Source organism: Podarcis pityusensis, assembly GCF_964106645.2.
Source record: "Podarcis pityusensis genome assembly, chromosome: 11".
NCBI lineage: Eukaryota > Metazoa > Chordata > Lepidosauria > Squamata > Lacertidae > Podarcis > Podarcis pityusensis.
The window spans coordinates 52,421,192-52,446,069 of NC_138036.1; the positions used below are offsets into that span (position 1 = coordinate 52,421,192).

General features: G+C 44.4%; 1 protein-coding gene across 4 annotated transcripts in view; it reads left to right on the top strand.

Moving 5' to 3' along the window:
- The first annotated feature begins 1,046 nt into the window (after positions 1-1,046).
- The window catches only part of LOC308458016 (semaphorin-4D-like), a 117,554-nt gene continuing 93,722 nt past the window's right edge, over positions 1,047-24,878 (top strand). For 2 of the 4 annotated variants that reach the window (XM_080972501.1, XM_080972499.1), the window contains exons 1-2: positions 1,047-1,440; positions 24,421-24,463. The gene's annotated coding sequence lies outside the window, so the exon portion shown is untranslated. Of the gene's footprint in view, positions 1,441-1,513; positions 1,628-24,420; positions 24,464-24,878 lie in introns of those variants that run through there. The other 2 variants (XM_080972500.1, XM_080972502.1) reach the window with 2 other exon arrangements.

Here is a 24,878-nt window from a genome sequence, read left to right on the forward strand (position 1 = left end):
TAGGTTTGATGAGGCCCTAAGCTACTGAAGGTAATGGGGCCCTTTATATGTCCAGCTGTCCGTTGTCAACAACAAACTGTTGCTTTTTTTGGTGTTGAATATATGCTATACGGTAATTTATGGACCTAATAGGTATCTAAAGCCATTCGCACATAACAAAACATGTATTTTATCAAAGTAATTGTTGAACTGAAATACAATTAAGAAGTATATTAATAGTGAAATTATTAAGCTCTAACTTAAAATGATTTTTTATTCATAACAAAATAATGCAAACACATTGGCATTTGGCAATAACAAGTTCCTTTAGAAACACAAATTACAAAGACTCATAATCCAGTGTCTAGAAACTTGCTATAACATGAAATAATAATAGCAAACCAGTGATATATTAGTTAGCAGGCGGGGCCCTTTACTTACACCATAGGAGCCTACAAAACACTGTTGCTGTATGTTGGTTTTATTTTGTTTTATTTATTTATTTTATCTGTTTGTTTGCTTTGTTTTATTTATCTTATATTTTGGAAATGTACATCCAGTTTTTTTCCCTTTAATTCTTTTGGGGGCCCCCAAGAGAGTGGGTCCCTAAACTATAGCTTGTTTAGCTTATACCTAAATCTGGCCCTGGGTCCTGTGACAATAATAATTCTTATTATTCAGAAAGTGAAGTCCTATTCACGTGGAGGAAGCCTAAAAGGCCATTCACTGTTAAATAACTCATTCTCTGATTGCCCCCCTTTAAAAATCAAATTGCCTCCCTGTGGGGCATGTGCCCCGCGTTGGGAACCACGGGTTTACACCCTGATGTTGCCCAGCAGCGTTGATGCAACCTGTTCCCAGAAAAGGCCAGTAGCACGCGGACAGAAAATGTGCAAATCGGTGTGTGTCCCAATCCTGGAGGGCTACGTGTGTTTTGTGTGTTTTACGCCTCGGACGTCCAGGTTTGCCTCTCGCTTCCGAGAGGAGGGCGCATGTGGCGAGGTTGGGGAAGGCGCACGTGGAGAGAGGTCGGGGGAAACTAAGCGCCTCCCTGCCGCGGCGGGCAGAGCAACAAAACGCAGGCAGCGCCGCCGTGCGCCTTTCCTTTCTTCCTTTCCCCGACGAGCTCCAAGCTTTTGAATCTCCCCGCCCCTCGACGCCGGCCGGGGCACCCCCGGCCCCTTCCCCTGGCTGGCTGGCTGGCTGGCTTGGCTGGCTGCAGAGCAGGAGCGCGCCTCGCCGCTGCGCTGCTGCTGCTTCTCCTCTTCCCTCCGCCGCCATACTGCGGGGCAACCCAAACTTGTTACACACTGGCACCAACTCCTCCTCCTTCGCTGGCCGCCCCCGTTGCCATTCCCATCAGTTGCTGCTGAGCGCGCAGCGAAGGGCCCGCGAACCTGTTCCCGGGGATCAATGCAACAAAATAGCAGAGAGGATCAAGAAGTTGGAGAGCAACAGCAGGTAAAGGGCGCTTGCTTCTTTTTTCTGCATGCTGCAGCGGATCGCGGGAGGCGGGGAGGGAGGAGGAGAAGGGGAAGGAGAAGGCGGCGTGCGGGAGGAGCCGCCGCCTCCGTCTTCTGCAACCCCCTTCGGATCCGCTGGAGGATCTCGGGCTGGGAGGAAAGAAGCGCTTCTTCTCCCTTCGCAGGTTTGCAAAGACGGGGCTTTTTTGGAGAGAGGCGGCGGTGGTTTTTGCGCGGGGAGAGGGCGGCGCTGGAATGCGTTTTGCGGGGCTTTGCTGGTGGGAGCGCAAGGGCGAGCTATGGACGCCGGTGGTTGCTGGAGGAAAGGCACTCTCTCCTCGCTGTGTTTGTGTGTGTGTATGTGTGCATGCGTGTGTTTGGGGATAGGGCGAGCGGCAAGCCCATCACCATCGTAATCGCTGCAGTCATAATTCTTCCGATGGGGAGGCGGGGTGGTGGTGGAAAGGACCGGGGCTGTGCGCCCGGGGCTGGCGGGCCCCGGGAGGACTTTATGGGGGTTGCGCGGGGTCTCGATCGACGCCGCTTGCCGCTCCGGTGGGCGCGCAGGGAGTGGTGGGCGCCTTGCCATCGCGGGCTGGGGGAGGGATACAGGAGAAACTGGCGTGGCGACGGCTGCCTATCTCCAGACATCCCCCCCCCATACGCTAAAAAAAAAAAACACGACCCCAAACCCTTTCGCCGTCCAAAGGTAATTTGGGTTTGGACGCGGCGAGAAAGAGACCGCAGCGTGGGTTTGGACGTTTTGCATTATTTCAGCGTTATTTCGCTGCATCGCTTCCACCCAGCGGCTCCCCGCTTGGGCGCTTTGCAGCCGGAGTGCATGCATGCTTGCATCCTCTGCAACCGGTGTCTAACATGTTCACCTGCCTGCGCAGACGCTCCGGTGAATCCGCCTCGTCTCCCCGACGCCCTTTTATTTATTTTTTATCAATGGGGGCAACGCAGCCTCTCTTTGTGTGCAGGCTTCAATGGAAGAGGTGGGCTTCCACTATTGCCCTGTCATGATTTAGGGGGCTGCGTCTGTGTTTCTTCCGCCTGGTGGTGGTGGTTGGTGAGGACGTTTAAAAGGTCTTTTTTTCCCTGCCTCCCCGGTGAGATTTTACATAAGGCTGAAGGGAAGGGGCCTTTTGCAATAATGGAGTTGCTGTGGAAAGAACTGAAGGAAAGAGGGCGTGGGGGAGAGAAGAATTAATCTGCTAAACTTTTCCCTGGAAACGGATGCAATATCATTAGCTTTCCATTTTAATCCGGGTTGAGTGGCTGCTGTCTTGCCCTTATCATTAATGTTTATATTTATGGGGAAATATATTGCCACTAGCTAAGGGAATTAAAAAATAGCCGGTGCTTATGGGCCCGGACTGACCCAGTGGAAAATAACCAGTGATGCTCTGGATAGTTTTAAAAAACAAAACAAGAACCCAGTGCGGTTTGACAGGTTGATAAATTTCCTCTCTGGATCTGTTGACAAGTCCTCCCTCAGAAAGCTACTTCCCTGCGGCAGTATAGAGTGCTGTACATCTTGTTCAATGGAATAGGGGTAGTAGAAATATCCTCCTGAAACTGGGGTGGGTTAGGGCAAGGAATCTGAGTCTGTCATGGACAGAGCATTTTGGAGAAGAGGATGTTGAGTGGGACCGCAGTGCACCTGTTGTCTCCATGCGCCTGTCCTCAGTTGGGCTCTCGATGATTGCCAGTGTAAACATGGAAAAGATACAGGAGCTGCCCCCCCCCCCGCTTTTTGATAAATCTAACACTGCAAAGAGCTCCCTGGGGGCTATTTCTGAGCTTAAACCTGCATGTGTATTTTCTTAGCATTAAGTCATTCAAAACTTAATTCCATGTATACATACGTTTTTCAAAACATTATCGTTTGACCTTAATGGGTTTTAAGACAAACCCTTTTCAGTGACGCTGTGTTGTTGTTGTTTTTAAGGCATGGGCTGAGATGACATCAGGTGCCTTTGGGCAGTCCCTCATTCCCTCCAAACTGGTTCGAAGTGGGATGCTGCTCTCCTGCTTTCATGTTATTTGGGACTGTGGTCTGAAGATACCATGCAGCTTTCAAGTGTAGCTTTCATGTTGGGGTTTTGTGCTTCACGAATGGGTGTGCCCGTAGCAGAGTAATATTACACAATTTATTATTTTTTTTAAAAAAATACCACAATAAAAGGGATGCATGATAAAAGGGTTTTAACAAGTGGTTGGCACTATTATATGCTGTTGTGCCATGGGATGGGCAGATGGTGAGAGAACCTTCTTGACAGCAGCTTCAGAGGACACCCAAAATTCACTGACTCCGCAATGATACTACTGAGTGACAAGAATAACATTGGGCGGAGAGTTCCTCCTTGGAGCCCTTTATCCTGTTAACATGAGTTTTTGGGATAGTACATCTTCCATCTTAGCCAGGTTTAGGGATAGGAGACCTGAGCTAGGGTGCTTTGTTTGTGGGGAGAGGCGTGGGGCTGTGTTCTCATCATTCTTCTTGACAGCTGAGACCCATGGTGCAAACCATTCACTGGCAGACCTGGCGACACGGACCTGACTAGCTTGGTTTTTATGTGTGCAAATTTTGCAAGGTCACTGTGCATTCACATGATGTGCGTGTCAGGTTCATGCATGCAAAATTATTATATCAATGGGGATAAATTGCCCGGGAAAACTATGCACCAGAACTGTGAAATGGGCTGCAAATGCAACCAAAAAATGGTATTTAAAAGTTGAGTAGGTAGAGGAGGAACCAAAGACTCTCCTTCCATGGGCTCAACGTAGCCTCCACCCTTTTCAGTAAAAAACTTAAAGGCTGTCTGTCTCCTACACTTCTAGAGATGTATGTACACATTATTTCCCCCAAGGATTAGACTAGTTCACCCAGCACTTCAAATCCCTGCAGTCTTATCACCTGATGGTCTGTCTGTTCAGGTGGGCCTGATAGTGGAACAGTACAGTGGTACCTCAGGTTACAGATGTTTCAGGTTACAGACTCCGCTAACCCAGAAATAGTACCCCGGGTTAAGAACTTTGCTTCAGCATGAGAACAGAAATCGCGCGGCGACAGCGGGAGGTCCCATTAGCTAAAGTGATACCTCAGGTTAAGAACAGTTTCAGGTTAAGAACAGACATCCAGAACGAATTAAGTTCTTAACCCGAGGTACCACTGTAAATATCTCTCTTGTCTATGTAATCCAATTGCAAACTACTTAAAAAATTGTAGATTACCCCATGCAATTATCCATTGCTGCTTTTCTTTCCATTATCTTATCCCTGCTTACATTTTCCTCTGATTTCTATTTGGACTGATTTTGCATTTATCTTGTGCATATAAAGTTCTTCTGTGCAGTGAAGGAACAAGTCAAAACGGCACTTCTGCTGAATTTTAATGGGGTGCATTTTTTAATTAAGAAGTCACATAGCCTTGTCAGTACTAAGCTTTCTGCTTTATCTGAAAGGCAGTGATTTTTCATATTAGAAGGCTTTGATTCTAGGTAATAGCAATCGTGCCCTTATGAATGAAGAACGTTTTTGGATTGAAACTAATTTTTGCTGTCACTGTCAGTTTGGTCATGTGAGAAGGGCCAGCATGCAAGTGGGTTCTGATGTTGCAGAGCTGATTTCCTGACTGATTTGATAAGAAGGATAGTTTTCCACTATGTGCTGCGTTCCAAAAATGTAAGACAATGAAACATTTTTTGATTGAGAAACAAAGCTTGCCCTGGACATTGAAAGAAAGATGCTATTCTTCTGCTATTTAGTCACAGGCCATTCCTTATTCCCTGATAATATTCTCTGGAACACAAAAGGTATTGCAATATTGAAGCTTCTTTAACTTGTTGTTGTCCTACAACATTGCATTCCATTCCTTAATCAGATTTTTCTGTGCTGTTTCCAGCAATGTTATGTTTGAGAGTAGCACTCAATAGAAAAATTACCCTCCCCCATCATGCTTCAAATAGCACCAGGCCCATGGGTAGTGAAGAGAGGGTTAAAGTGAGCTCTTTGATTTTCTGAACAGGAGATTAAATAAATCTCCTATTACAAATGCCCATAGATGAAGAACAAAATAACCTTCCTTTGTTTGCAGATCCATTTTCAAGATGCAATATCTAATTCTCTCTCTGTCCTCCTTTCCCCTTGTGTATGTATGGTAGCAAACTTAATTGTTATTCGGTAGGCATCCAACAGAGCGGACGTCTTAAATCATTAGCATGAGTTTCATCAGAGCCAAATCCAGGGGCTTCTGAAAGTTGAGCAACAAATCACCCACCTGTTGATTTACCTGTTGACTCAGTCTGCAGCTGTGCAGCACAGCAAAGGTGCAGTTTATGAAAGTTTCATGTTTTTATTAATAGGCACCTAACGCACATGGATTGTGAGCTAGAGACTGATTGCATGGTTTGGGGATAGGATATGCTGCTTGTGCATGGTAGTTAAAAAACACTGGTGGCTTCGCATCAAGCTCTGGTTCCCATAGGGTGATTGTACAGAGGCTGCTTATTTTGCAATCTTTCTGATGTTGGTGCAGGAAGGTTCTGCATCAGTTGTTGTTTTTCAGAGCCCAGGCTGTGTTTCTAGTTGTTTAACGCACTATGGCGCATCCTGTGAGCCTTAGGCCTTAGGAAAGCAGGAGAGGGAAAAGAACATGTCACAGTTTGAATAGCGCTGCCCTTGTGAGAAAGAAAAGCGGTTGCGATCAAGATACGGGAGCAGACTTGGAAGGTACCATTCTGGGGATGGAACCTATTTACAGCGGTACCTTGGTTCTCAAACTTAATCCGTTCCGGAAATCCGTTCCAAAACCAAAGCGTTCCAAAACCAAGGTGTGCTTTCCCATAGAAAGTAATGCAAAATAGATTAATCCGTACCAGACTTTTGAAAACAACCCGTAAAACAGGAATTTAACACGCGTTTTTCTATCTAACGAGATCATTGATTCATAAAAAGAAAGCAATAAACAATGTGCTAGAGTCACACAATTAATCAGTAGTTGAACTGGGATTCACATAGTCACAAAAACAAACAAAAAAGAGCCGCAAAAACAAAAAATGGAAAATAAATAGCAGAAACACACAAACCTCAGTGTAATACTCAAAACGGAAGTGTGGCACTTAGATCGTCAGCGTAACACTCAAAACGGAGCACATTCGGCTTCTAAAAATGTTCACGAACCGGAACACTTACTTTCAGGTTTGCAATGTTTGGGTTCCAAGTTGTTTGAGTACCAAGGCATTTGAGAACCAAGGTACCACTCTATATGACTTCAAGAAGATTTCATAGATGTTCCAGCTACTTTATTACGATGGCTATGGTTGCAGTCCTAATGCGCACTTAGGTGGGAGTCAGACTAGTTAGAATCAGAAGGCCTTTATTTTGAGTCACATGTTTCAGATTGTACTGCATAACTGAAATCTTAAGTATGCTTATTAGGAAGAGAGCCACACGGACCTCAGTGGAATTTACCTCCAAGTATATTCCAGGCTGATTTACAGTTTGGACTGACTACACAAACAAAAGTGAAGTGCACTTGTACGGACTGTTCTGGTGTAAATACATCTACAGTGGTACCTCTGGTTACATACGCTTCAGGTTACATACGCTTCAGGTTACAGACTCCGCTAACCCAGAAATAGTGCTTTGGGTTAAGAACTTTGCTTCAGGATAAGAACAGAAATCGTGCTGCGGCAGCAGCAGGAGGCCCCATTAGCTAAAGTGGTGCTTCAGGTTAAGAACAGTTTCAGGTTAAGAACGGACCTCTGGAACGAATTAAGTACTTAACCCGAGGTACCACTGTACCAGCATTTGTAGAAGTCAATTGCACCCCACCAGCACTGACTCAGATATATAAGCTAGGTGCCAAATGGCTCCTTTAACCAAGGGAACAGTTGCCAAAACAGAATGTCTGGTTGCCATTTTGGTGCAAGACTGCTCTACAGTCTTGTTTTTCATATGATGGACTGAGTGTGATTGACTAGTTCAGATGACAGCCTCGAGCTAGTTTAAGGGTTTTGAGAACCTAAAAGAAGAAAGGCCACTCAATTCAGGGACAGTTCCCATATATTTTGGCCTATTCCTCTTTTTCTTAATGGTGACTGCTAGTTCTCAGGCTGCACAGAAAAAGCATTTTGGTTCCAGAAATTCATTCCAATGTGCAGATAAAATATAAGGGATAGAATTCTACAGGATGTGATATTAGTGTGTGAAAACAGTCCAGATTCAAGGATCCACAGGCATGTAGCTCCAGATCAGTGTTAGAAACTGAGATATGAAAGCTACCGTATTTTTAGCTCCATAAGAGACACTTTTTTCCTCCTTAAAAGTTAGGTGAAATGTGAGTGAGTCTTATGGAGCGAATGGTGCTGCGCAGAGAGGGAGAGCTGTACAGCGCCCCTTCAGCGAAGCGGGAGGAGGAACGGAGACCCTTCTGTTCTTCTTCCTGCTTCGCTGAAGGGGTGCCGCACAGCTCTCCTTCTCAGCGCAGTGCCTTTCCTGCGAAGGAGAGACGCTGCGCAGAGAGGGAGAACTGCTCAGCGCCCTTGCAGCGACGCGCCTGTCCTGCGAAGTGGGAGGAAGAACAGAAGGGGCTCCTTCTGTTCCTCCTCCCGCTTTGCTGAAGGGATGCTGCCTCTCCTGGCTTCTGCCTTAGTGACGCGCAGCCTCTTCCGGGCAGGGGGAGCCTTCGTCCCGCTGCCCTGAAGAGGCTTGGCGCGGCTATCCCAGAAGCCAGAACAGCCAGAGGCTATCCCAGAAGCCAGATCCCTCTAGCTGTTCTGGCTTCTGGGATTCAGAATTTTTTCCCCTTGTTTTCCTCCTCCAAAAACTAGGTGCGCCTTATGGTCTGGTGCGCCTTATAAAGTGAAAACTATGGTATATGGCACCTTAAACCCAAGTTATGGGCACAACAATGGAATGTCTAGGCACGCTTTTTTATAACAAGAATACAAAGCTGAAAATGAATGAACTGCGGCTAAAATATTATCTTCATTTTTCACATGGTCTAGTCCTTCTCCTGCCCACCCCTCTAATATTCTTCAGAAGGTCTCTTCTCCAGTCTTCAGGGAGTAGCTGGAAGTGGGGAGGCAGAAAAAGACCCTCTTTTCCTTCCACTCTGCAGTTTTAACCTGAAATCTTAGGCACAGTACTGCACCCAGAGCTCAGAAACTGCTCTCGCTAATGAAATTCCCTGTCGCAAAATGCGCCTAGAACAGGGGTCGGCAACCTAAGGCCCATAGGCCACAAGCCGCCCATGGGGGTTGTTTAACCGGCCCATGGACCCCCGCTGCCCACTTGGGGACCCCTCCTGCCCGCTTGGTTGGCTTCCGTGAGCCGCGCTAAACAGGCATAGAGCAGAGTGGGGACTGCCTTGTGCGACACTAGCCGGCTTCCCATTGGCTCCAGGAAGCTCCTGAAGCCAATGGGAAGCTGCGCGTGCCTCCTCCACGCCAGAAGGAGTGCCACAAATAGCGTTTGCGCATGCATGTGCATTCACACACACACACTCCAGCCCACCGTGGCGTTTGCGGGACCGTGAACCGGCCCAAGCCACAAAAACTTTGCCGACCCCTGGCCTAGAACAATGGGAGTTTCAAACACTGCGCCAGATGGTGGAGATGTCAGGCGCCATACTTGGTCACAAGTACAGTGGTATCTCAGGTTACATACACTTCAGGTTACATACACTTCAGGTTACAGACTCCGCTAATCCAGAAATAGTACCTCGGGTTAAGAACTTTGCTTCAGGATGAGAACAGAAATCGTGCAGCAGTGGCGCTGCGGCAGCTGGAGGCCCCATTAGCTAAAGTGGTGCTTCAGGTTAAGAATAGTTTCAGGTTAAGAATGGACCTCCGGAACGAATTAAGTACTTAACCTGAGGTACCACTGTAGTCGAAAGCCAAGTGCAAAATGCGCAGGGCACCTGGCTAATTTTGAACACTGCTACTGGCGAGTCCTCCACAACTCCATGTTCCAGTATTTGGATAGTCCTCAACCATGATGAGATGTGAATTGCCATGAGGTGTTTGGGTGGCTGTCTTCCTTAGTTCTCGGATAAAATGCTCTTTTTAGTCATACAGCTCTTAGGATCAATTCTCCTTCTATCGGAATGGCTGGGAGAGCAGAAAAACTATGAACATAGGTGATCGTTGTCAAAGTGGCTAAACCAAATACTTCTGAAATTCATAATGTCTCATGTTTAGCCCAGAACCTATTTATCCTGCTTTGCATTTCATAACAGAAAATAACCATTTGTGGTGGTGTAAAGGGAACCGTTGGAGCTCAATAGTATCCCACATGTTTACACAACCCCTTTACAAACCTGAATTATTTAAGCATTTGCAGCCTGATCCACAGTTATGTGAAGTCTGATACACTTTGTCTGCATTGCTCTTAACGTCATTATAGATAAAGCACAAGCATCACATGCTTTCTTGGGCTGCACCCAGTGTTCAAAACTTCCATTCTTCTAGGCGTGTTTTGCGGCAGGGATTTTTATTAGCACCACCAGTTTCTGAGCTCTGGGCGCAGTACGGGGCCTAAGTGTTCAGATTATTGGAGGGTGGGTTGGGCTAGACCATGTGAAAAATGAGAATACAGTGGACCCTCGGGTTATGTTACCTTCGGGTAATGTATCTTTCGGGTTGCGAACACGGCAAACCCAGAAGTGTATACTTCCAGCTTTTGCCGCATGTGCAGAAGCGGGTTTTGCGTGTGTGCGCAGAAGTGGCGCCTCTAGATGCGGACCTTTTGGGGTACATATGGACCCCTGGAACGAATTAAGTTCGTATTTGGAGGGTCCACTGTAATATTTCAGCTGCAGTTCATTCATTTTCAGTGTTGTATTCTTGTTATTAAAAAAGTGCACCTATACATTCCTAGGTTTAAGGTGCCATTTAGCTCATAGCAGGGGTCGGCAAGGTTTACCTTGCCTGGGCCGGTTCACTCCAGTGGAGATCCCTCTGTGGGCCGAATCACGCATGTGCCTGCCTGCAATTTCCGGCATCTGCACAGACATGATTTCCGGCACCACGGAAGTGAGTTCCTTCGCTGCGCTGCACTGGTTTAGCGCAGTGCGCGGGGACTCACCAAGTGGGTGGCTTGGTTCCGGGGTGCCTCGTGGGCCAGTTAAACGACCCCCATGGGCCGCTTGTGGCCCATGGGCCTTAGGTTGCGTACCCCTGGCTCATAGCTTTCATATCTCAGTTTCTAACACTGCCTCAACCATTTGTACTGTGTCCTTTCTTCTAGCAAATCAAAGTAACCAGGTGACAGCAAAAACTTGCAAAAATTTTTTTAGCAGCGGTAATTAGAATAAGATCTATTATCTGATTATTGACGTAGACTATATTTTGTATAGTTAAGCTTTTACCTCTGTCTTCAGTGCATTGTGTTTTATTTTATTGCTATGGCTAGTGGCTGATGCAAATAAAGATTATTCTGATTCTGTAGAGGCAAATAGGTGGACTGAAGTTTTGCAAGTATTTTTTAAAAACATGCTCACAAAATCCTTTTAGAAATGTTTCTGCAACCCTAAAATACATATAGAATTACAAAGTTGGAAGGGACCCCGTGGGTCATCTAGTCCAGGGGTCAGCAAACTTTTTCAGCAGAGCCACTGTGCCTCAGACCTTGTGGGGGGGCCGGACTATATTTTGAAGAAAAAGTATGAATGAATTCCTATGCCTCACAAATAACCCAGAGATGCATTTTAAATAAAAGCACACATTCTACTCATGTAAAAACACACTGATTCCCGGACCGTCCGTGAGCCAGATTTAGAAGGCGATTGGGCCGGATCCGACCCCCAGGCCTTAGTTTGCCTACCTATGATCCAGCACAACATTTTCAATGCCGGAAATTCTGGAGTATCCCAATAGATGGGTGCGGGTGGCGGTTCTTTCACGCGGTGATAATGGGGCACTCAGATTTTATACCGCTCACGCCAGCCCTATGGAAGTTCTTTCCGTGTGGAAAGTCCCTAATGTTTGTAGTGGCTAAAGTGCCGAAACAACTACTTGTGTTTTAAAGGCTTTCTCAAGTGTTCCTGCCTTGCAGAAGGAAAGGAAATGAGATACATGGAAGTGAGTCCAAACTTCTGTGCCTGCTGACCTTAGAGCCATTGGCAGCACCCTTGCAAACAGATAAATATCTAACTACAGAATTGCGTTTTTGTTTTGAAAATGGAAAGAGATTGTTGTTAGCATATAGGCTAGCATGTTTAATTTTTAAGAACTTGACTGAAGTATTTTAAAGTAGCTTTAATCGTATGCATACCATGAATTGTGCATATGTTGATCTAGTTTCTCCTAGGGTTGGCAACATAGCTATTTTGAGCAGGTTCTGTTGGCAAGGCACTGTTCTACCACATCCTGCCGGGGCTACAAGTGCCAGGGGATGTTATGGTTTCTTCTATGTACATTCTTGGAAAGATGGAGTCTATTATTATTAGAGACTACTGGTTGCTGTTAATCCTTAAGTAGGCATACACTTTTAAAAGAGTGTTAGAATAAGTTTCCTGAACTCAGAGGCATTTGATTTCTGCTTAGGCAGCACGTGTTTTGAACCCCTTTCAACAAACGTCAGAATATCTGCCTGCCTTCACCCTTAGGTGGCTAAATACTGTTCTGCTACCTGGACTAACTGAGCCATAGAAATTCCCCTCATCTTTGCTTAATTGTTCCGGTATTGGTTAGAAATGCATAATTTCGACAGCTGTTCCTAGATTTTCAGGTTTTTCCGTAACTAACTTCTTGTCTAAGTAAAACTGATTTATGACCTTAGAGGAATCACATACGAAAATCCCACACTACTCCTGTTCAAAGTATTTTGCAAACACTCTTTGGGTCAGGGCAGAGCTTTCCAAATTGTGTGTCGCGACACGTTCTTGTATCAGCTGCAGTGTGTGGGTGTGTCGCACAAATGCTCCCTGTGCGTTAGTTTAACCTCCGGTTTGCTAGTAAAACTGAATTACTGTGTTGCGAAATGACGCATGTCTAAAAAGTGTGTCACCAACATGAAATGTTTGGAAAGCTCTGGGTTAGGGAAATACTGACCATTTAATGTTAGTAGCCTTTAGTGTTGTAATGTCTTGTCACAATTTGTTTTTTCTTCATCTCCTTTTTGCATGAAAAATCGACTATGCATTACCACTTATTAAGCTTGTAGGTGACATGCTGGCGGTTCTAATAAATGTGTGGCCCAGGAAGGCTTTTTCTGGCTGCCATCTATACCAGGTATAGATGCATCTATACCAGCGGTCAGCAGACCTTTTCAGCAGGGGGCCGGTCCACTGTCTCTCAGACCTTGTTTTGGGGAGGAGAAATGAATGAATTCCTATGCCTCACAAATAACCCAGAGATGCATTTTAAATAAAAGAACACATTCTACTCATGTAAAAACATGCTGATTCCCGGACCGTCTGCGGACTGGATTTAGACGGCGATTGGCCTGGATCCGGTCCCTGGGCCTTAGTTTGCCTACCCATGATCTATACCAGTGTATCTCCATACTGTGACATTCTCTGGCGCAAAATAGGCAGCATAGTAAAATGACGCACGCTGTTGGAAAACCGAACATTTTATGTAGTTCCAGGTTTTGTTGTTGCTGTGGCCATATTGTGTTGAGCACTATGGGTAGCAATCAGTACCTAAAAAATTTCAGAATTGAATTCATTCCCGCTCCTGCCCTCCTTTCTTTTTAAACACACACAAAGAGTAGCTGATGTCAGGAATATCACACCCTGCTAGGATTTTCTACCCATACTTGTTGCTTTGTTTTGCTGTATTGAAAAATTGGCCTTTGCCCACAGCTAACATGCTCCTAATCCAATAGTTGACAAATATCAAACTTGCGCCAACTATAGATTGGCATTTGTAAGATGCTTGACTGCAGGGTTCAAAACTTATCGGGCACATTTTGCACCCAGCTGTCGCCCACTTGCAACCAGATGAAGATGCCCGGGCGCCATAACGTCTCTACCATCTGGAGCTGGAGATCCTTGGATCTTGCCTGTTTTCACACACTAACAACATACCCAGTAGAATTCTACCCGCATTAATTCATCACAATCAGAACGAATTTCAGGAAGCCAAAAGTTGTGTTGAAAAAATATGACTTTCAAGCCGTCTGGCTTCAAAATGGCAACTAGACATTCCATTTTGGCAACTGCAACCCTAGTTTAAGGAGCCATTTGGCCCCTAGCTTATATATCCGAGTTTCTTTTTTCTTTTTTAATATTTTTATTAAACAATTCAACATAACAGATTATCAGTCCAAATAATCAATTATTTCCCCCCTTTTTCCCGCCCCTCCCTCTCCCCCCCCCGGTTTCTTTACACATATTGTTTTCTGTGTGTTATAAAATTATACATATCCTTGCCTTGTCTATCATATGTTCAACTAACAAATTTGTGGATGTTTATTCAAAACCTGCCAAGGAGTCCAGAACATTTTGTTGTCTTTTTAGGTAATTTGTAAAAAGTTCCCATTCTTCCTTGAAGTCACAATTATCCTTATCATGCAGTTTGTATGTCAATTTAGCCAATTCCACATAGTTCATCAATTTTTCTTGCCATTGTTCTTTCGTTGGGATTTTCTCATTCTTCCATCCTTGTGCTAGGAAGGCTCTTGCCGCTGTTGTAGCATACATAAATAACTTCTTTATTTTTCTTGGCAGGTCTTGTCCTACAATCCCTAATAAGAATGCTTCTTTTTTTTTTTACAAAAGTCATTTTAAACATTTTTTCAATTCATTATATATCATTTCCCATTTTTAAAAAACTTCTCTACATGCCCACCACATATGATAAAAAGTAGCTTCTTTTTCTTTACATTTCCAACATATATGTTACCCGGTTTTGTACATTTTTGCTATTTGTGCTGGTGTGATACACCATCTGTACATCATTTTCATATAATTTTCTTTCAAGAGAGAACCTTCTGTAAATTTCAGATCTACCTTCCCCAGTTTTCCCCAGTGCTCAAATTGTATATACCGTATTTTTTGCTCTATAAGACTCACTTTTTCCCTCCTAAAAAGTAAGGGGAAATGTGTGTGCGTCTTATGGAGCGAATGCAGGCTGCGCAGCTATCCCAGAAGCCAGAACAGCAAGAGGGATTGCTGCTTTCACTGGGCAGCAATCCCTCTTGCTGTTCTGGCTTCTGAGATTCAGAATATTTTTTTTCTTGTTTTCCTCCTCCAAAAACTAGGTGCGTCTTGTGGTCTGGTGCGTCTTATAGAGCGAAAAATACGGTATATCCGAGTTTCTAACACTGCTTGGCTGTAGGTAGCACAAACTACCTACATATAATATGCTACTTACAGCTCCTAGATTTCCCACAGGGCAGGGATGGGAAACCTGCAGCCATGATGTTAGATTACAACTGCCATCAGCTCAGTTGGCATGGTCAGTAGTTGGGGATGATGAGAGTTGCAGTCTAGCAGCATCATGAGCAGGCAGGAACAGGTTTCCCATCCGTACTGCAGAGACACTGTAAGGGTATCTTAGTCTTAAATGCTCCTGCACTCCTTCTCAGTAGTATTCCCTCTATGTCCTTTCAGTAGTAAACCTGAAGGAGCGTCTCCACCCCCATCGTTCATTCCAGACACTGAGGTCCAGCTCCGAGGGCCTTCTGGTGGTTCCCTCACTGCGAGAAGTGAAGTTACAGGGAAGTAGGCAGAGGGCCTTCTTGGTGGTGGCGCCTGCCCTGTGAAATGCCCTCCCATCAGATGTCAAGGAAATAAATAACTGACTTTTAGAAGAAATCTGAAGGCAGCCCTGTTTAGAGAAGTTTTTAATGACTGATGTTTTAATGTATTTTTAATCTTTTGTTGGAAGCCGCCCAGATTGGGGGGGGGGGTATAAATAAATAAATTATTATTATTATTATTATTATTATTATTATTATTTCATAGTTAAAATCTTATCAGTGCCTCAAATAGGCCAAAGTGAATAGACAGTTGTTGCAACCTGACTTGTGGTTTGTCTTAAGGCTGAAAGGCAGGTTGTAATTTTAAATTTATAACTACAGAAACACACACACACACACACACACACACACACAGTGTCTTATAGCTAAAAGCACCCTGATGGCCTCAATCTGATAGACTTGGATATAATGAATCATACAGACTAGAATCATGCAAATCGAGCTATAGTTTAGATAACCTATTAAAGACAAAAGAGCAGAGCTGTATTCTCTGGGGGTTTTTTTAGTTGACACCTCTAACCTCTACCTTACTTTTTTTCCTGTGTGTGGTTTATCAAGGAAAAGATTGGTTTGCCTAACACTTTCCCTTGCTTTTTTTTTTCTTAAAAAAACCAAGCTTCTTTCTTAACACTTCAGTAAATAGACGTTTTAAGCCGCTCCTCTGAGACTTTTTCTAACACTTCCTCGGCTATCAAACTTTCTACAGGAAGTGGGTGTGGGGTGCAAACAACCTTCAAAAGGCAGTGAGTTCTGCCTTCTGTTGTTTAATTGCTCTCTTTATGAGCTTCACATCCCTCTGGCAAAGGGGCTCTGTCCACTTCCTTCGCTGCCTCACGTGCAATAGAACGCCAGTTATTTTATTGTTTTATTTACAGTGGTACCTCGGGTTACATACGCTTCAGGTTACAGACGCTTCAGGTTACAGACTCTGCTAACCCAGAAATAGTACCTTGGGTTAAGAACTTTGCTTCAGGATGAGAACAGAAATCATGCTTCGGCGGCGCGGCGGCAGCAGGAGTCCCCATTAGCTAAAGTGGTCTTCAGGTTAAGAACAGTTTCAGGTTAAGAATGGACCTCTGGAACAAATTAAGTTCTTAACCCGAGGTATCACTGTATTTAAAAAAATGCTTTTCAGAAAACTATGAAACAAGTTATTGCCATGGGCACGTTGTTTTGCACAAAGCAATTTGGTTTTTATTTATTTATTATTTTAAAAAACATAAGCTCGAGGCAGCCCGGAGCAATCCACAAAGAAATGCAAAGTATTTTGTTTGGGACTTAGGAGCTGGTTCACAGGTGTGTATAGCAAAACAAACATAGGGTCAAAGTAGGGGCTGCTCAGGCCTTCAAGACTACTTTTGCCTCTTCTGTTGTATTTTTGCACAGAGATTTCAGCACCATTTGCTCTCCGCTGCACCATGTAGCCTGCTGTAAGTCAAGCTCATTGCAGAAGCCCGGCTTGGTGGTGAATGAAGAAGACCCTGTGTAAAGAGCAGCTCTTAATCTCTTGAAGAGCCTTGGCTGTGCAAGACGTTGCTGCCATGAGTCACGAGGCTGTTCAGGCAGGTTGCTTTAAGATGCCCATTCAGTTCCCTCCAGGTGTGCAAATCGGGTCCTCCCTTAAAGAGGGAACGTATTGCGGTGAGACCTGGACAACCGACACCCTGTGTTGTGGGTGGGTACAATTGGTCAGCCACAACACCCGATTGGTAGGTCCCTCGAAGCTGGGTGCAATCTGGCCAATGGAACGCAGTCCAATCGGTTTGAGGGACCTATTTATGCCCAGAGCTTCCTCTTTCGGCGCATGCATTCGGAACACCCAGCAACTCTGACTTCCTAAAGGAAAGCTCAACAACTTTGACCTGTCCAATGACAATGGGTATATCATTGCCAGTTTTCTGATACTGTGAGTAGATCACAGTCTATTGGGAGTTGGACGTCCCTGCTATATAGTAATTTATGGACCTAATAGGTATTGAAAGCCGTTTGCCCATGTTGCCATGCAAGCAGTCCGTGCAGAATGTAGGCACACTGTACATTGGTACCTCGGGTTACATACGCTTCAGGTTACAGACTCCGCTAACCCAGAAATATTACCTCAGGTTAAGAACTTTGCCTCAGGATGAGGACAGAAATCGTGCTCCGGCAGCGCAGCGGCAGCAGGAGGCCCCATTAGCTAAAGTGGTGCTTCAGGTTAAGAACAGTTTCAGGTTAAGAACGGACCTCCGGAACGAATTAAGTACTTAACCCGAGGTACCACTGTATATAGAAACAAGCAAACCAGTGATATTTTAGGGAGCAGGCTAGCAGGCGGGGCCCATTACTTACATCGTAGGAGGCTACACAACACAAAACAAAACACTGTTGCTGTATGTAGGTTTTATTTTATTTGTTTCTTTAGCTTATATTTTGGAAATGGGCATCCAGATTTTATCCCTTTAAAAATTTTTGGGGCCCCCCAAGAGAGTGAGGCCCTAAGCTATAGCTTGTTTAGCTTATACGTAAATCTGGCACTGGCTGTGATGGAACGTTCAGAAGAGCATGGTGTCAAATTGTCCCCTTTGCCTACGTCGCAGTGGGGGAGCCCCCAGGCCTCTGTTTTCTGACCCCCATAACTCTTTCCAGGACAGGCGTCTTGCCAGCTGCACTTCTCAGCCCAAGCGTTCTTGCCTGGCTGGAATGTGTCCTTAGATGCCTCTTGCTTCTATACGTGGAAACTAGGCTACAGAGGTGAAGTTTACATTTGTGGCTCTGTCTACTTTCTCTACCAGGGTGGATTTGATTTAAATCACTAGTCGGCAAGACTTGATTTAAATCTTTTTCTTTCTTTCTTTTTTACAGAAAGACTCATTCTCGCTGGTATCATCTTAATACTTACAACCGGATTAAGGTTTCGTTTTTGGAATAATAATTTTTTCAGAGTAGTTTTTTCAGTTATATCAAAAATTACTGATTTGGTTATACTGTTAGAAATACGTAGACCGATAAGTATGAAATTACAGTGAGGTTTCATAAGTTAACTGTTTATATTTGGACAACTTTTCTGCTGTACTTTGTTGGAAGGAGTAAAACAACCATTTCCTTAATAACAACGTAAGCAATTTATTTCACTAAAACAATAACTTCGTAGCATATGTATCCATGTTTACTGATGTGTAACAATAATGGATGTGTAACAATTTTTTTAAAAAAACTTAGACTGAGTTTAAGTTTATCCGATTTAAATTTTTATTTATTTATTTATTTTTTAAATTATTGATTTTTATCCACCCCGGTAGAAACTACCCTACAGAGGTGAAGTTTACCTTTGTTGCTCCATCCACTGTCTCTGTCCCAGCCCATGTGGCCCTTGGAAGCTTGCCCAGAGAGAATTCGGCCCTCAGACTCAGAATGTGACCCCACCCTTGTACTATGCGTCTTAAGTGATTTGATCCTGTACTCTACTGTCCTTGTTCCAGTCATGAAACATGCCGTGAAAATGTAACAGGTTTTTCAGTGCATACATTAAATGTAAGATGGGGAGAGGAAGGAAGAGATGTGTACATTTGCTTTCCTTAATGTAACTAACAGCAGTCCTCCTCGAAATTAAATCACTCATTTTCATGTTTCCAGGAGCAAAACCACGGTATGTACATATCATATGTCATTAATTCTACTTAAATCTTCGTTATAGAGCCTCTGGACTTTGACCTTAATGCTCCGCTTAGCCCCCTGGCAGGCAGACAAAACAACTAAACTGAAAGCCTGAAATTTGAGCGTTCAAAATCCTATTTTGGATGATGGGTGTAGTAGCTCCAGAGAGCTAGAGGAGAGGAGGAGTGTAAACAGTTGGCTATAGCGTGGAAGAGAGATAATCTAATGGCAAGTGTGCCTGAAGGAGCGTCTCCTTCTCAGTAGTATTCCCTGTCTGTCCTTTCAGTAGTAAACCTGAATGAGCGTCTCCACCTCCATCATTCTGCCCGGACACTGAGGTCCAGCGCCGAGGGCCTTCTGGCGGTTCCCTCGCTGTGAGAGGCAGAGTTACAGGGAACCAGGCAGAGGGCCTTCTTGGCAGTGGCACCCGCCCTGTGGAACGCCCTCCCACCAGATGTCAAAGAGAAAAGTAACTACCAGACTTTTAGAAGACATCTGAAGGCAGCCCTGTTTAGGGAAGCTTTTAATGTTTAATAGGCTATTTGTATTTTGGTGTTTTGTTGGAAGCTGCCCAGAGTGGCTGGGGAAACCCAGCCAGATGGGCGGGGTATAAATAATAAATTATTATTATTAGGTAAAGGTAAAGGGACCCCTGACCATTAGGTCCAGTCGTGGCCGACTCTGGGGTTGCGGCGCTCATCTTGCTTTATTGGCCGAGGGAGCCGGCATACAGCTTCCGGGTCATGTGGCCAGCATGACTAAGCCGCTTCTGGCGAACCAGAGCAGTGCACGGAAATGCCGTTTACCTTGCCGCCGGAGTGGTACCTATTTATCTACTTGCACTTTGATGTGCTTTCAAACTGCTAGGTTGGCAGGAGCAGGGACCAAGCAATGGGAGCTCACCCCATCGCGGGGATTCGAACCTCCGACCTTCTGATCGGCAAGTCCTAGGTTCTGTGGTTTAACCCACAGCGCCACCCGCGTCCCTTATTATTATTATTATTGTTTTATTGCGCTTTTGCTTTAATGCGCTTGGCAGATACAGCTGCCTATGAGAGTGCGGGTGCAGCTGCTCAGGAGCCCGGTTATGTCAACCCTTGCCTGCAGAACTGGCAACCCCTCGCTCCTTTTCGAACACCCTCCCTTGTGCAGTTTCCCTCAACATCCACTCCTCTCCCCTCTCCTGGGAGTCCTCCGGGGCAGCCGCCGCCACCGTCTCTGGTTCTCTGAGCTGCCTCGCCCGCCCCAAAGAAAGGTGCCTCCTGAAAGTGAAAAACCTCTGTGAAACGATATTTATGAGATGAAAAAGATCTTGAAATATACATTTACTTAGAAACCAGAAGTGTTTTTACTTGGCGTTGTAGGGGAGGATATTAACAGACAGGATTGTAAGTTGTTTTTATATGCAACCACAGCAGCAAGAATACTATTGGCACAAAAATGGAAGCAAGAAGAACTGCCGGCAAAAGAAGAATGGCAAATGAAATTAATGGACTATGCAGAATTAGATAATTTAACAGGAAGGATTCGAAACTTGATGGATCAGAGATTCTTAGAGGACTGGAGTAAATATTTGAACTATTTGAAAAGCAATTGTAATAAACAGGTTACGCTAGTAGGACTGCAAGAAGTTCTGTAAGGAGGACTTTGTGAAATATTGGAAGGAAGACTTTGAAAAGAATTATTAGTTAATGACAATTAAAAGTAATAGAGAAATTAAAAAATGCAGAACAAGTGATAAAAAAGGGAAAATCTTCAGAGGTTGTTGACAGAAGTCTAAAATATTGTATAAGATAAAAAGTTATGTTAAATGATTGTTGGAAATGATATGTTTGTGTATGTATGTGTATATATATGGTGCCTCCCGCCTGGCCAGCCCCAGAGGTAGGGAATGAAAGAGGGACAGAGGCCAGTGTTGCCCGCGGTACCCCTGACCATCATTCAAGGCACCCCAGGGTGTCACGGTACACTGGTTGTAAAGCCCTGGACTATAGCATAGTGAAAACATAACTTTCATATGCACTGGGAAACCGACAAACTTGTGTGACTCGCTTTATTGCGATATTAAGCTTTGTTGCGGTGGTCTGGAACCGAACCCGCAACACATCTGAGGTATCCTTGTATTTATGGTCTTAAATTTTCCGCGCAGCATTTGACCAGTCAAAAAAGAGTGGGTCCGTCGCTGAGACAAATATTCTTAAAGCACGAACATTACGGGAAGAGCAAAGGAAATAATCGCGGACAGGTTTGATACATCAGCTAATTACAAAAAACCCCACAACAGATTAGAAAGGTATTATTGGACTAAGACCATGTCACTAACTTTAAATAACAACAACAGTAATAACAGCAACAGCACCAACAGCAATAATGAATTGTTTGTCTTCATTTTTATTATCCCCAAGAAACTCGGGGCACCGTTTTTAACTCATTCCCATGTTACCCTCCCAACAACTCTGAGATCAATTAGGCGGAGAGCATGATTGTCTCAGGACGCGGGTGGCGCTGTGGGTTAAACCACAGAGCCTAGGGCTTGCCGATCAGAAGGTTGGCGGTTCGAATCCCTGTGACGGGGTGAGCTCCCGTTGCTCAGTCCCTGCTCCTGCCAACCTAGCAGCTCGAAAGCATGTCAAAGTGCAAGTAGATAAATAGGTACCACTCCGGCGGGAAGGTAAACGGCGTTTCCGTGCACTGCTCTGGTTCGCCAGAAGCGGCTTAGTCATGCTGGCCACATGACCTGGAAGCTGTACGCCGGCTCCCTCGGCCAATAAAGCGAGATGAGTGCCGCAACCCCAGAGTCGGTCACGACTGGACCTAAGGGTCAGGGGTCCCTTTACCTTTACCTATGATTGTCTCAACATTGTCTGATCAGCTTTGTGGTGAATGACGGCTTGAACCTTTGCCTTCTTAGTGCTGGTCTTACATTCTAGGCAGTGCCCTTCCCCCTGTATCAGGTCGGCAAGGTTTACCTTGCCTGGGCCGGTTCACTCCAGCAGAGATCCCTCCGTGGTCCGGATCCGCACACGATCTTCGGCGCCGTGAAAGCAAGCAGAAGGCCATGCGTTCAGTCCCCAGCACCTCTGCTTAGGTCTGCATAAGACCACTGTGTACTCAATTTATTTGCAAGATGAAAGCAGACTCATTTTTATAGTACAGTGGTACCTTGGTTCTCAAACGCCTTGCTTCCCAAACACTGAAAAGCCGGAATTACTAAGTGTTCTGGTTTTCGAAAGTTTTTCAGAAGTCAAACGTCCCATGTGACTGTCGGCTATTGTTTCCGGGGCGCCTGCACCAATCAGAAGCCGCGCCTTGGTTTTTGAACATTTTGGAAGTCAAACAGACTTCTGGAACGGATTAAGTTTGAGAACCAAGGTACCACTGTATTTGGCACTTTTGTTTTTGCTATTTATTTTGCATTTTTGTTTTTGAGGCTTTTTCGGTTAATTTGTTTTTGTGACTGTGTGGAACCCAGTTCAGCTACTGATTGATTGTGTGACTGTGGAAATGGATAAAAGCCCCCCATCCAAACCATGACTATCATCAGTGCAAGTAAGGGGGGGGGGGGAATTAATTTTTATCATCTACAATACTGTCTTATTTATTTTATAGTATGGTACATTGATTATTGCTTTCATTTTATGGATCAGTGGTCTCATTAGATAGTAAAATTCATGTTAAATTGCTGTTTTAGGGGTTGCTTTTAAAAGCCTGGAATGGGTTAATCCTTTTTGCATTACTTTCCATGGTGTGCGCCTTGGTTTTGGAATGCTTTGGTTTTGGAATGGACTTCTGGAGTGGATTAAGTTTGAGAACCAATTTACCACTGTACAGTGACAGCCCTTTCTAGTCTGTTGTCAAATTTAGGAGAAATTGTTTCTAGTCGCTTGCACAGATTTGGCCCAGTCATATGCCATACTGGAAGTATATTTTCTCATCTTAGTTTGTGTCTTCCAGATCTCATTTGTGGTCATTGATTGTTTTTTATGAGGTGTTTCCTTGTTCTGCACATTTTACTATTAGTGGATGTTTGCCAGTGAAACAAGTGTCTGCATCATCCAGATTTTGCATTTATTTTTCCTACTTTAACAGGATAATAGGAGGAGATGTTTGGATATGGTTTCTCATGGGACAGCTTAAGAACAATGCTGTTGTGCTAGAGGAGCAAGGCATCTTTTTCTACTCAATCCCATTTTTTCTGATCATGGCGGTTCTTTGCAATTCATAAACCTGGAATTGCAGGTTGTTTTTCAATTTCCTCATCATTTAGTTGTGGAAAAAATAATTTTCATGAATTTTAATAAGCAATTCCAGTCTAATACTCATGGGTGCTCTTAAGTATTTCCAAGAATTAAGTAAATTATTTTCGGCACATCAGATCAGCTTCACAAGTAATTGAACAGATATACAGTAATACCTCCGCAAACGTCTGCCTCGTCTAGCATCCATTCTGGCGAACGTCCGCGGCAAAGTACTGGAACGGGTTACTTCCGGGTTCGCCACTTGCACATGCCCAGAAGTGCTAAATTGTGCTTTGCGCATGCATGGAAGCGCAAACCGCTCCAGGTGCGCACGCAGGCATGGAACTTTGCCCTGTGTCCTTTTCGGCTAGCGGCCGGGGCTCCAGAACGGATCCCGGTCACAAAACAAGGTACCACTGTATCTGAAATAAAAATCAGCAGAGGAAGATTTTGGGAGAAATTAAACTCATTGTAGCCAGAACACTGATGCTGTTACGTAACACTGATACTGATGTTATCAATTCCTGCTGGAGTTCCCCCATCATTTCTCTTCTTCTTAAAGTGCATTCAGTTTGCAATAGTTTGCCCTAACTGGACATCAGTTCACAAATACCGTATTAATTGAAGGGTATTTGCTGTTTAGAATATAACTTGCTCTAATTAACTGATTGCCCAGAAATCCTACCCAGCTCCTACTCATCTGAAATATTCAGTTCTGCATATAGGTCACACCTAAAAATTGGTACTGGGACTTAACAATTTAAAATGCATTTTCTGTGCTGCTTTCCAAGTACTTACAAACTATTTTTGTTCTGTATATGTATTAAATTCTGTGTACATTAAACATTTTCCTGTATTTTAATATTGTTTACATGTCTTCCATGGTTTAGATTCTTATACAAATCCTGCATACATGGCAATATATTAACCAGGTGGGGCACATCACATTTTGTTGCATCGCATTTCTTTCTCACTCTGTAATCGAGTATGAACTTGCATATATTAGCATGGATTTCTGACAATCCTTGATAACTAGCTTAAAATGGTGAGCGGTCTTACGAATGCTTGGTAGGTTTTTTCTTTCATTGCTTGCTGCATTGTTGATTTCCCTTCCTGGAGGTGAATACAATGTTAAGGATTCATTTGCATTCTAGACACGTCCATGTCACGGAGCCAGGATCCTTCCCCAAGGGAAAAGGTGAAAGTGCTTCCCATCACTCACCTTCCCTGCCAGTGATTAGGGACTGACATTGACTACTTCCAGTGGGAGTCCCAAGGAGTCATTTTCAGCCAGAAAGAGTGTAATTGTGATACAGTTCCTGGGAGGGGGGATGACGAGAAACTGACAGAATGAAGACCAATTAAACTCTTTATTCCCTTCCCTACAGGAATACAGCAAGTCCCATAATAAACCACTCTCTGATCTTCACGGTGAGTAGTTTTATGGTTACTTCCTGCAATCTTAGGTACACTTACTTCTGCGCTGAACTCATTGAGACTTACCTTACTTCCGAGTTAGAAAAAGAGAGAGCATAGGATTATGCTATCGGCCTGTGATCCTAGATACGGTCACTTGTAAGAAATGCCCTTTGAACTCCACAAGGCCTGCCACCAGTTAAAAATGTACTTTGGATTGGCAAGACCCAGTGAGCATACACTTATTGTATTTAGTTTTAAAATTATTGATGGTTCGCCAGATCTTGCGTAATAATATGAAAAGCGGAAGCAAAGTGCTGTTGCCCTTACGGATTCACTGTGTGTTTTCCCCTTCCTTTCCCAGCGTTGGCTTTGTTTTGTTTTAAAGAAAGTAATATTGATCTCAAATCCAGTTTAGGCTGCATGGGAT